We start from the raw sequence: 12241 nt of genomic DNA, 5'->3' as shown, positions 1-12241 counted from the left end.
TGTTACTTATGGTAGGCCTTGTTACATTGGTCCCAGCTCTCTGCAGTTCATTCACTAGGTCCCCCCGCGTGGTTCTGGGATTTTTGCTCACCGTTCTTGTGATCATTCTGACCCCACGGGGTGGGATTTTGCGTGGAGCCCCAGATCGAGGGAGATTATCAGTGGTCTTGTATGTCTTCCATTTTCTAATTATTGCTCCCACTGTTGATTTCTTCACTCCAAGCTGGTTGGCTATTGCAGATTCAGTCTTCCCAGCCTGGTGCAGGGCTACAATTTTGTTTCTGGTGTCCTTTGACAGCTCTTTGGTCTTCACCATAGTGGAGTTTGGAGTCAGACTGTTTGATGGTGTGCACAGGTGTCTTTTTATACTGATAACAAGTTTAAACAGGTGCCATTACTACAGGTAATGAGTGGAGGAAAGAGGAGACTCTTAAAGAAGAAGTTACAGGTCTGTGAGAGCCAGAAATCTTGATTGTTTGTTTCTGACCAAATACTTATTTTCCACCATAATATGCAAAAAAAATGATAAAAAAACAGACAATGTGATTTTCTGGATTTTTTTTCTCAGTTTGTCTCCCATAGTTGAGGTCTACCTATGATGTAAATTACAGACGCCTCTCATCTTTTTAAGTGGTGGAACTTGCACTATTGCTGACTGACTAAATACTTTTTTGCCCCACTGTATATATATATATATATGTACAGTCCACTGGTATTCTGCCAATTCCAGCTTCAATATTGTTCCTTAGGTCTTCCAAGGTGTTGGGACGGTTGATATACACCTTAGACTTCAGGTAACCCCAAAGGAAAAAATCGCATGGGGCTAAATCTGGTGAGCGTGCTGGCCAGTTCACATCTCCCCTCAAAGAGATAAGCCGTCCAGGAAACATTTGCCTCAAACAATTCATGGTAACCCTCGCTGTGTGTGCAGTGGCACCATCCTGTTGGAACCATGTATCCTCTAGTTCCATTGCCTCAAGAGCCGGCTGAAAATAATCCTGTATCATAGACAAGTACCGTTCGGAGTTCACAGTTATGGCACGACCATTATCCTGAAAAAAGTAAGGACCAATGATGCCTACTCGTGATATGGCGCACCACACAGTGACGCGGTCCGAATGCAGAGGTCTCTCGTGAACTTCTCTGGGGTTTGTTTCACTCCAGTAACGCATATTTTGTATCGTTGCTAACATGTCTTCACAAGAGGTCCGCCGTGTCAAATAGTCCCATGCTGACAAATGTTGGACCACGCACATTTTATACGGGTGAAAATTCAGTTCATCATGAAGAATCCGGTGGAGAGAACGTCTTGAAATGCCAAGAGCAAATGATTGCTTCCGAGCAGAGCGTTTCGGAGATTGCAGAACTGCTGCTCTAACTCTCTCGATGTTTTGTGGTGTTGTAATCCTTCTCTCAGGTTCCCTTCGTACACATGACACATTCCCTGCTGTTCTGAATGCATTCACCCAATTTACAATTGATTGCCGTCCAGGAACACGTCCGCGTGGAGGAACAGCGAATTGTAAACGAAAAGCACGCTGCACTGCAATGATCGAGTGGGCATTTGAAAAATACGCTTCAACACAAAATGACCTCTCCTCACGTGTCCACTGCATGATGGCAACTGAAAGGCAGAGGAATACAAATCTCCCATCAGCCACTGTAAGCCACACCCACTCTCCCCTCTCTTCGACCGACAGTGCCGCCACAGCATGCAGTGCAAAAAAGCAAATTACCGCGCTCCACCCTGTATATATACCTTATATATATATACTAGATTGTGGCCCGATTCTAACGCATCGGGTATTCTAGAATATGCATGTCCCCGTAGTATATGGACAATGATGATTCCAGAATTCGTGGCACACTGTGCCCGTCGCTGATTGGTCGAGGCAACCTTTATGACATCATCGTCGCCATGGCAACCATTATGACATCTACGTCGATACTGTGCCCGTCGCTGAATCAGAAACGTGAGATGTCTACGTCCTTTATGACATCATCGTCGCTGTGTCCGTTGCTGATTGGTCGAGGCCTGGAGGCCTCAACCAATCAGAGACGCGGGATTTCTACGTCGATGCTGTGCCGGTCTCTGATTGGTCGAGGCCTGGCGGCCTCGACCAATCAGAGAGCCGGGATTTCCAGGACAGACAGACAGACAGACAGAAAGACAGACAGACAGACAGACGGAAAAACCCTTAGACAATTATATATATAGATATATATATATATATATATATATATGTGTGTGTGTATACATTTCTGTATATATCTGGATACATATCTGTATACATTATTATTATTATTATTATTATTTATTTTTAGATCACCATTGATTCTATAGTGCTGCACAAGAAAAGGAATTACATACAAAGCAGAAATAGAAATGACAGGGAGCAGACTAGCAATGGCGGGCTGGTACCGAGGGGAGAGAGCCAAGCCCTCGTGGTCAGAGTAGACAAACAACATAGACAAATATTTTAAAATATGTTTAACGTAAAAACTTGATTTTTACCAATAGATTGTTTTCTGATTATGATATGTTCCTTTTTTTTGCAGCAGAAAGTCTGTGTCTGGCTCCAGCTTCTCCCTCCTCGTCTCTCCATAGAGTTCTAGAAGCACTAACTGTCGTCTCCTATCTCAGTAATGTCAGAGTCTGTTTCCACTGAATACAGATTTTACCTGTGAATTGGTAATAATGAGAATGCAGGATCACTCCAGGGCAGAGGTGTTTTTAGGTTTTTCAGCACCCGGAGCAAGAATTCAGTTTGGCACCCCTTCCCAAGCACATACTGTATGCGATTTACACACCTACAGTTGTCATGTGCCGACGAGCTGCTTTTCCTAATTCAATGCTCAGTGAAAAGACTGAGAGAAACAGGAAGAAAAGCTAATTGTTACATATGAGTGATGACAGCTGAAACTTGCAAGCAGCGCTGAATCCTGACAGTGAGTGTATTACACGCTGTTAGGACTGGCATTCTGCAAGGCTTCGTTTTGTAATTAAAGGGTTTGTTCAGGTTTGTGATGAAAGTCTGCAGACAATCTATGTGACTGCAGGCTTCTGAATTCTCACAGTGAGATCCTACAAAAATTCTGTAGTGTAAAGCCCCATAATATTAATACAAGCAAAGAAACAAAATTGTTTTTAAAAGGTGCAAATTTTATTTTTACAAATTATTAACAAAATAAGCCAGACAAAATGAACGATGAGTGTTGGTGAATGACAAGGGTGGGCAATCACAGCAATCTGATATGGCACAGTGTATGGATAGTAATCTGGACTAAAATGCATTATAGGACACCATATAGCCTTTACGTGAATTGCAAAGAGGGTAGTACTGAGTGGGGCAAGAATTGAGTGCACCTTAGGAAGTAGGGAAATATGTCAGCTAGTGATTATTAGCAATGTAATGTAATGGTAACCCACATATTGCTCCCAAATACTCCACCCATTGTTTGCACATGGATCATTAAAGGTAGCTACATAGGTATAAAGTGCTGAAGATAGTGCTTACCCATAGTGATTAAATGCAGATGTCCACCTTAGCACCGACGCACGTTTCGTGCTGTGGGCTTCCTCGGGGGACTGTTCTCATAGTGCATGTACTGCACACTTTTAGGATTCTGCCTTGCCGGGGGGCAAGAGCGGACAGTCATGTAAGCACAAATATGAGATATGCATGCTTCTGGCCACTTTCCAACTAGACTTGTGCCACTTTGCTCAATTCATTTTCATTGAGTGATTCCATGCACTTCTAGTAAGAACTTCGGAGACACCATCACGTGTTTCTCAACGCAGGCAGTGAATAGCCAGGCCTTTCCCCGGTAAGGAACAACCAAGGGAAGGGCAGCATCCAATAAAGGAAAACATGCAATAAAGGAAAACCACCTATGCCAAGCATGGTATCCATCCACAGACAGCTGTTTCGGGGTTTTTGCCCCTCATCAGTGTGGAGTAGGAAACTGGCTATCAGGAGCAGTGCCTAGTAGAAAGTCTATAATATAATATAATATAGTTGAGAAACACGTGATGGTGTCTCCGCAGCTCCTCTACATGCATTTGCATATTTGGGGGCAGTGTTCTGGATCACTGCGTTGAGAAACATGTGATGGTGCCTCCGCAGTGTTGGATGTTTTGGTCTCCACGAGGTTAATCATCCGTGCCTTTATATAATTCCACCAGTGGCACTAAAAACCCTCTCTGACAGAACGCTAGCAGCAGGGCAGGCCAGGACCTCCAAGGTGTACAGAGCCAGTTCATGCCACGTGTCACTCAAGAACGAGGGACTATGAGAAGGAACGACGAAAATTAATCTCCTTTGACCTACACAGCATCACTTTGGCAGAGTATCACAAGCAAGGTATTATCCCGAGGGGCCTTAGGTGTAACCTACGTCCTACCCTTTTTTTCAGAGAATCCTGATTTTTGCGACAAATATAAGAAGATCTTGAACAAATGCTCTATGGACATTATTATACTGACTATTGAATTTTTACAAAAAGCTATCACCGAGACAAAAGACAGCATCAGAGCCATAGAGACTCAACTATCTTCTACTCTGGCATCTGCGGATTGGACGAACCTTAAAGAGAGGACCGACAAGATTCTTACAGACCATCAAAAATTCTTGGAAGAGAAAAAACGTCAAAAATTTCAACGGGATAGTGACGATTATACCCATAATAGGGTCTATAGATGGAGCGATTCTACAGGCAACAATCCTTGGCGCCCGCCGTATCAACGCAAAACGGGCTCATTCAGTACAGAGAGCGACTCATCAACAGGCTCAAACAGATCCCGTTTTTTATCGAAAGGCCGCAGGGGAGGTTACCAGCGTACAGACCAACAAGGAGATCGAGGAAAAATGACAACCCGGTCACAGGTAAGACACCTAACCTAGTCATTAACATTTCAGGCTATACGCTCTCCCCTGCGGAACTCGACGTACTGCAAAAAAAGGACTGTCGTTTTGTCCCACTCCGATCTGAGATAGCTTCCAGCTGGAGAGGGACCTGCAGAGACTTTATCGTCTGGTGAGACTGAAGACTCACTTTGGGACAATGACGGGAAACTCTGAGAACAGAGTGTCTCCTAACGGGGACGTCTCTGTTGCGGAGATCCCTCTGACATCACTAGGTTTAAGGAACCCTAGTTCCTTCAACCCACCCCAGACCTTTCATGCTGTTGAAACGTTTATTTCATTTGTCGATAAGGATATCAAAGATCTCTCTCACCAACACCGTCTAGGTCTCTTCCCTACTCGTGCAAACCTAACACCATCCGAAAAACAGACACTTCTCTGCACAACAACAAAACCATTGTCATTAAACCGGCGGATAAGGGTGGGGCGATCGTTATTCTGGATCGAACCCTATATTCCACTGAGGTGTTACGCCAACTATCAGATACTAATACTTATAGGATTATCCCAAGGGACCCTACTTTTGAAATACGGAAAAAAATCGAACTTGTCATCACAACCTATATTGATAGTGGTACCATTGACCAGCAAACAGCCAAATTCCTCTCCAACCCCCATCCAACCACCCCGGTCTTATATATACTACCGAAAATCCATAAGTCCCTAACAAATCCCCCCGGTCGCCCCATAGTGGCATCCACCGACTCTATATTATCACCCTTATCAGTCTTCCTGGAGAAAATCCTGACCCCACTCATCAAAAGTAACAAGTCCTTTATATTAGACATGGGCCATTTCCTCAGAGTGTTAAGACAACATGGCAACATACATCCAGATAGTCTCCTTGTGACTATGGACGTAAATAGTCTCTACACATCCATCAGCCATGAGAAAGGCATTGTGGCATCCAGATCACTACTAGAGAACTCTAGTAAATCCACCTCCTATATAAATCTATGCATAGACTTATTGAGATTGGTTCTTTACGAGAACTACTTCCTCTATGAGGATACCTATTACGTACAATGCCAGGGGACCGCGATGGGCTCGAACGTCGCACCAGCGTACGCTAATGCGTACCTGAATTCATTTGAGGAGAGTTTCGTCTACACTGATGCCAGATATAAGGAACACGCTAACTGCTATTTACGCTACATAGATGATATCTCCTTCATCTGGACATGGTCCACCGATACATTACGGGCATTCCATCAGACCATCAATTCCATCTACCCTGAGCTTCAGTTCACTATGCACCATGACTCCAACCAAATCTCCTTTCTGGACACCCTTGTCCGAAAGGATGATCAGGGCCGTCTATCTACTGATCTGTTTTGCAAGCTTACAGACTGCAATAGTCTTCTACACTTCTCTAGTAGTCATCCAAAGGCAACACGTAATAGCCTTCCCCGCTCACAATTCACCAGGGTGGCTAGGATTGTCTCTGACCCAGAAATACTCCCCACACGCCTAGAAAACATGTCCCAAAAGTTTAGGGAGAGAAATTACCCGCAACGTCTACTTGACCAAGAAAAAGCCCGGATTCTACAACCTCCACCACCACCTCTAGTCAATACCAACGAGAACAGGGTTCCATTTGTCCACACATTTCACCCGTTTATGCCCAAAATCGAGAGAGTTATTAACAAGCATTGGCCTCTCCTGGGTAAGGCCTACCCCAACATCACCAGCTTTTCCTCACCACCTCTTATGTGTAATAGGAGAGCCCACAATAGTAAGGATAAACTGGTTTGGGCAGACGTAGGCAGCCTACGCCCTACAACTAACCAGACTGTACTAGCTCCACATCATTTAGGGACATTTCCTTGTCTCAACTGCACCTCCTGTTCTAATGTCATCAAGTCGGACAGCATAACACACCCCAGGACAGGTAAGACCTTCCCGATCCGTGGCTACTATACGTGCAACTCTAACTTTGTTGTTTACGTTATAAAGTGCCCATGTGGACTCCTGTACATAGGAGAGACCACCCAGCACATAAAAGATCGTATAGCAAGCCACAAATCGACCATTCGCTGCAGCAAAACTTGGTTACCGATCCCTGATCATTTTATCAAATGTCGACACACGGTGGCGCAGCTTAAATACCAGGTCATCGAGCAGGTCCCTAGACCCAGGAGAGGTGGTAACCACATTAGACAGCTCAAAATGAGAGAGACTTATTGGATCCATAAACTAGAGACCCTAAGTCCCAAAGGCCTCAACAGAGAAATTGATTGGTTACTATAACACTATGCTAATTCTCTAATTCTTTACCTTCCAGACACGTTGAGTCCACCATCCAGTAGGTGAGTTATCCAGCGCATAGTTCTAGATTTTTGATTTTCATCAATTTTTGATCTTCATTTATTTTGTTTTCTTTTTTCTTTTTTTGAGCATTTTTCGTATTTATCCTTTATTATTTTTATTTTATTATTTATTATTTTTTATTTATTTTTTTTTTATATTTATTCTTATTTTTTCCTTTTCATTGTAATTTTTTATTCTTTTATTTTAGCCCATTTACTTATTTTCCTTTTTCCATTTTTTGGTATTTATTTTCATTCATCTTTGCCCCAATTGTTGTTATTTTTTATTGGTTTTTATTTTTTACCTTGTTATCTTCACCCATGTTTTCATGGTTTTTTTCAGGATTTTTTTTTTCTTTCCTCCTTGTTTATTTATTATTTATTTTTTATCCCCTCATATCCATCTCAGCTACTATTTCTTTTCTGCCGCAACATATAACTAGTCTTTTTTGCCCCCTCCCTTTACCAACTTCCATCTTCCTACAGCGGGCCCTGCAGTTCATCACAGGTTAATTACATTGCTAGCATCCATTACCAGGACAATGCTCTCATATCCACCCCCTTCCCCTTACACACTCAGAAGCGCTTAGCCACTCCCACTCAAGGGCAACTTCTTGCCCATACTCTCACACAGAGCTCAGTGCAGAGGCGTGGCTCCGATGTCACTTCCGGTCTGGTATTTCCTGTCCGGCGCTATTTAAGGGCGGCAGCCCCAGCCACTCTCACTTTCCGGGTCTCCCCCCAGGACATCGCATCAAGGCGCGGGATGCGCCGCTAATCCTCCCAGGGACCCTTTTCAGGTATACATATGCCGCCTCTTTTCTGGCCATTTACGGCCACTTTTTCCTGATATCACCCTCTGACCCCTCGTACCTGTACCTATTTTTACAGACCCACTAGGTGTCTAACGGCCCTCACCACCCAGATTCTGTGCTCCCGGGACACTTCTGCCCGGACTGGCTTTATTATAAGGTACAGCATAAGTTTACTCTGTCCCGTGTGTTGCTAGTTTCAAATGCTCTTGTGGTTCCCCTTTATGGTACTTTATCCCAGTACCCTACACCTATCAGTTCTATGGCTGGACTAACTCCATTATCTCCTATCTGCCCTTTTGGGCCCCCGTAGCATTATTATTCCTCTCCTATCTCTATAATCTGACACTACTCTTTAATATATGCCACACTGGATACACATGTCTGGATCCCACCCTCCTCCGTTAGGCTCTATCGACATTCCCTACTCTTCATTCCTATTTAATTATTATGTCATCTTGCCACTATGACAGGTTGTGCCTTAACAAGGGATCGGTCGTACACCCCCTACCACTGCCACTATTATGCATCTATGTCAAAGGACTTGAGGTAATACACTGTACAGTTCATTACCATGCTTCTCTATTATTATACCTTGTTTATTATTATACCCTGTTACTAGAACCTTTTGTTGTTCCTGACCATACTACCTCTCCTTCTAGGTTGCTTTGTACATAATAGTTCTTCTCGTTCTCTTATTGGTGTTTTATTATTGCATGTACTGCTTTGTTTTCTTTTTTTGTTCTCCTCTTGTAAATTTCTTTCTATATGTTGCCCTATGTAAAACATTGTCTTATACAGTTTCTTTGCCTTTCAGTAACCCCATGAGTAAGACCCGGGTCGGGTTTTTGTCTATTACAAATGAATATGAATGTGGCAACCACTTCTTTTTTGTTTTGTTTTCTTCAATAAAATTGGCATACACCTTTTGCATCTTACCAGTCTTGAGTGTGCGGTAATCTTTTTTGAATGCATGCCACATGTCCAGCTTGGATACCCAATAATTAAAAATCACGGAGGACGTTTGTATGATCTGCAAGGTACTCCCTCACCATCTTCCCAAACATTGCACTTCTTGTGACAGCACCCCTTGCTTCTGTGCCGCCTTGATGGGAGGGTCAGAGAAAACTGTCCCAGAATTTTGCCATTGTTCCCTTGCCTAAGCTGGATTGCATTTCTGTCTCTCTCGCTTGGACTCCTTGGTTGTGCAACAAATTCCGACATCTACTGCCAGCGTTCTCACATGGGAATTTTCGAAGTAATTCCGCTACAAGGGCCCTGTGGTACTGCAACATTTTTGTACACTTCTCTGCCTCAGGCAGAAGAGATTTAAAGTTCTCCTTGTAGCATGGGTCTAGAAATGTTACCAACCAGTAATGAGTGTCATCCAAAATTTTGATAATCCAAGGATCATGAGAAATGCAGCACAGCATAAAGTCAGCCATGCGTGCCAGATTGCTAACAGGCAAGACTTCTATGTCCTCACCAAGAGGACGACTGACCATGCGCTCCTCCTCCTCTTCATCCTCATCCTCCTCTTCCCTGTCCTCAAGCCATCCCCGCTGAACAGACAATAATACAGATGTGTTTGTAGTATGGTCTATAGCGCATGACAATAGCTCCTGTTCTTCCACCTCCTCCTCCTCATTGCCTACCAATCCACGTTGAGAAGACATGACACTGGTCTGAGTGTAATCCCCTGTATGCTTCCTTGCTCCATGTCCTAGTGCTCGGCCTGAAATGCATCCTCTTTGGTTGTGAGCAGAGAGTTTTTCAGAATGCTGAGAAGCGGGATGGTGATGCTAATTTTGGCGTCATCGCCACTCACCATCTTGGTGTGGTCTTATGTGTGGAGTCTGAACTGAATATCGACGGCCTTGTTGATGTTGGTAGTCAAGAACTGCCTTCCTCTGCTCACAAATCCTTTCCAACAGATGAAGTGTAGAGTTCCACCACGTGTGGACATCACACACTAGTCGGTGAGCTAGAAGCTGCAAAAGCTGTTGAAGCACGGCAAGGGCGGCTGAAGCTGTGGCTGACTCTCTAAAATGGGCAGACAGACGGCATACTTTCACTAGCAGATCCGGCAGCTCTGGGTAACTTTTCAGAAAACGTTGAACCACTAAGTTTAGCGCATGGGCCAAGCAAAGTACGTGAGTGAGCTCACCTTGCCTCAGAATAACCACCAGGTTACGGCCATTGTCACACACAACCGTGCCTGGCTGTAGGTTCAGCGGTGTCATTCAAATATCTGACTGCTCTTTCATCGCTGTCCACAACTCTTCAGCATTTTGCGGTTTGACACCTATGCAGATTAGCTTCAGCACAGCCTGTTGCTACTTGGCTGAGGCAGTGCTGCAGTGTTTCCAGCTTCTTACTGATGTGTTGGTTTCAGAGATGGAGGATGAAGAGGAGGAGGAGGTGCAGGAGCTGTAGACTTGGGGGGCAACCCTGACTGAAGTAGGACCAGTAATCCTCAGCATGGGGAGGATGAGTTCCATTCCAAGTTCCGACTGGGTCCCGGCTTCCACTATGTTAATCCAGTGTGCCATCAGAGAGATGTACCGTCCCTGCCCACAAACACTTGTCAATGTGTCTGTGGTTAGGTGGACTTTCCCAGTAACAGCATTGCTGAGGGCACAGGTAATATTGTGGGACATATGCTGGTGTAATGCCGGTATGGCACACCGGGAGAAATAGTGGCAACTGGGGACCAAGTACCTTGGGACGGCTAAGGCCATTAGGTTGCTGAAAGCTTCCGTCTCAACTAGCCTGAAAGGCAACATTTTGAGCGCAAGCAGAAGAGAAATATTAGAATTTAGGACTGTGGCCTGTGGGGAGTTGGCTGGGTATTTCTGCTTGCATTCCAAAGACTGGGTTATAGACAACTGATGGTTGTGCTGGGACAAGGACGTGGACGGGCTTGAAGATGGTGCTGCTTGACTGTGGGCAACAACAGGTGCAGGGCTAGAGGCATCGTCATATGCACGGTGTACTGGGGATTGGCTTCTATGCAGAACAGTGAAGAAGCAGTGGTGTGACCTGCAGACAGTGGTCCTGGAGCCTGCGGCTCGGCCCACAAAGTCGGGTGCTTTACTGCCATGTGCAAGATCATGCTGGTGGTGGTCAGATGGTTGTTTTGCTACCCCTGTTGATGCAAGCATTGCTGCAAATGGCCTGGTTGGGGTTATCGGCAGAGTCTTTAAAAAATAACCAGACTCGGGAAGATCTAACAGTTGTAATGGCAACTTACCTCATGTTGCTGTTACGAGGAAGGGATGTACTCATTCTGTCTGTGGCCACCACAGTGCTTCTTCCTGCCTGTTGGTGTGATATACTTCCTTCCCCATCTGTGCTGCTGCCCTCACTTAGCATGTCCTCCTGCCCAGTTGGGTCAGTCACATAGTCATCCACAACCTTGTCTTCCACCCTGCTCCTCCTCCTGACTTTCTGGCAATTGTGTCTCATCATCGTCCACCTCTTCTGACACTTTCACACCATCGCCTTCGTGTGACCAGGGCTGGTCAAAGCTTTGGGCATCGCTACATGCGATCTCAGCTGTCACCACTTCAAGTTGACTGGCTGAGAGTCTGGAGTCTTGAAATGGAAAACTGGACAGCTCTTCAGAGTGTCCAAGTGTGGGATCAGTTGTCTCAGGGCCCTCGGCATGGTGGGAGGAAGGAGGATCAGGGTGAGGAATATCCGGTCCACACTCATGGTTACTCAGACTTGACAGTGTGGAAGACATGGTGGTGGTGGTGGCTAAGTGACAGGAAGCATTATACGCTATCCAACTAACAACCGTTTCACACTGCTCTGGCTTCAATAGTTGTGTGCTGCGGTCCCCTAGAAACTGGGACAAGAAGGTCGAGCGAGAAGATATGGGTCTTTGTTGTGGCCCACTTTCACCTTGGCCACGGCCTCGTCCTCTGCATGCACCATCAGTATCACGTCCACTTCCCCGTCCCTTTCCCCTTGCCTTGCCCATTTTAAATGGACTACTGCACTATTTCAAAAGCTCAACACAAATATTTATTAGGAGCGAAATAATATCTGATCAGTATGCCTGCAAATCTACGATTTTTCAAACAAAAACACCAAGCAAGCATCAGCCTGACATAATAGACTGTATTCTATTTTTGGGGGCTTTTTTGTAAATTTCATTTATGCAAAATAGTGCTGTATATAAGTAGAG

At 44.8% G+C, this 12241-nt stretch overlaps 1 long non-coding RNA gene across 1 annotated transcript; it reads left to right on the top strand.

Moving 5' to 3' along the window:
* Positions 1–4034: 4034 nt before the first annotated feature.
* LOC138680936 (uncharacterized) lies at positions 4035–8741 on the top strand. The gene is made up of 3 exons (XR_011321844.1): positions 4035–4886; positions 7210–7234; positions 8520–8741. It is a non-coding gene; the product is annotated as an uncharacterized lncRNA (long non-coding RNA).
* Positions 8742–12241: the final 3500 nt, after the last annotated feature.

Source organism: Ranitomeya imitator, chromosome 5 (assembly GCF_032444005.1).
Source record: "Ranitomeya imitator isolate aRanImi1 chromosome 5, aRanImi1.pri, whole genome shotgun sequence".
Taxonomy (NCBI): domain Eukaryota; kingdom Metazoa; phylum Chordata; class Amphibia; order Anura; family Dendrobatidae; genus Ranitomeya; species Ranitomeya imitator.
The sequence above is the reverse complement of the archived record's forward strand: the minus strand, read 5'-3'. Positions and strand labels throughout refer to the sequence as shown.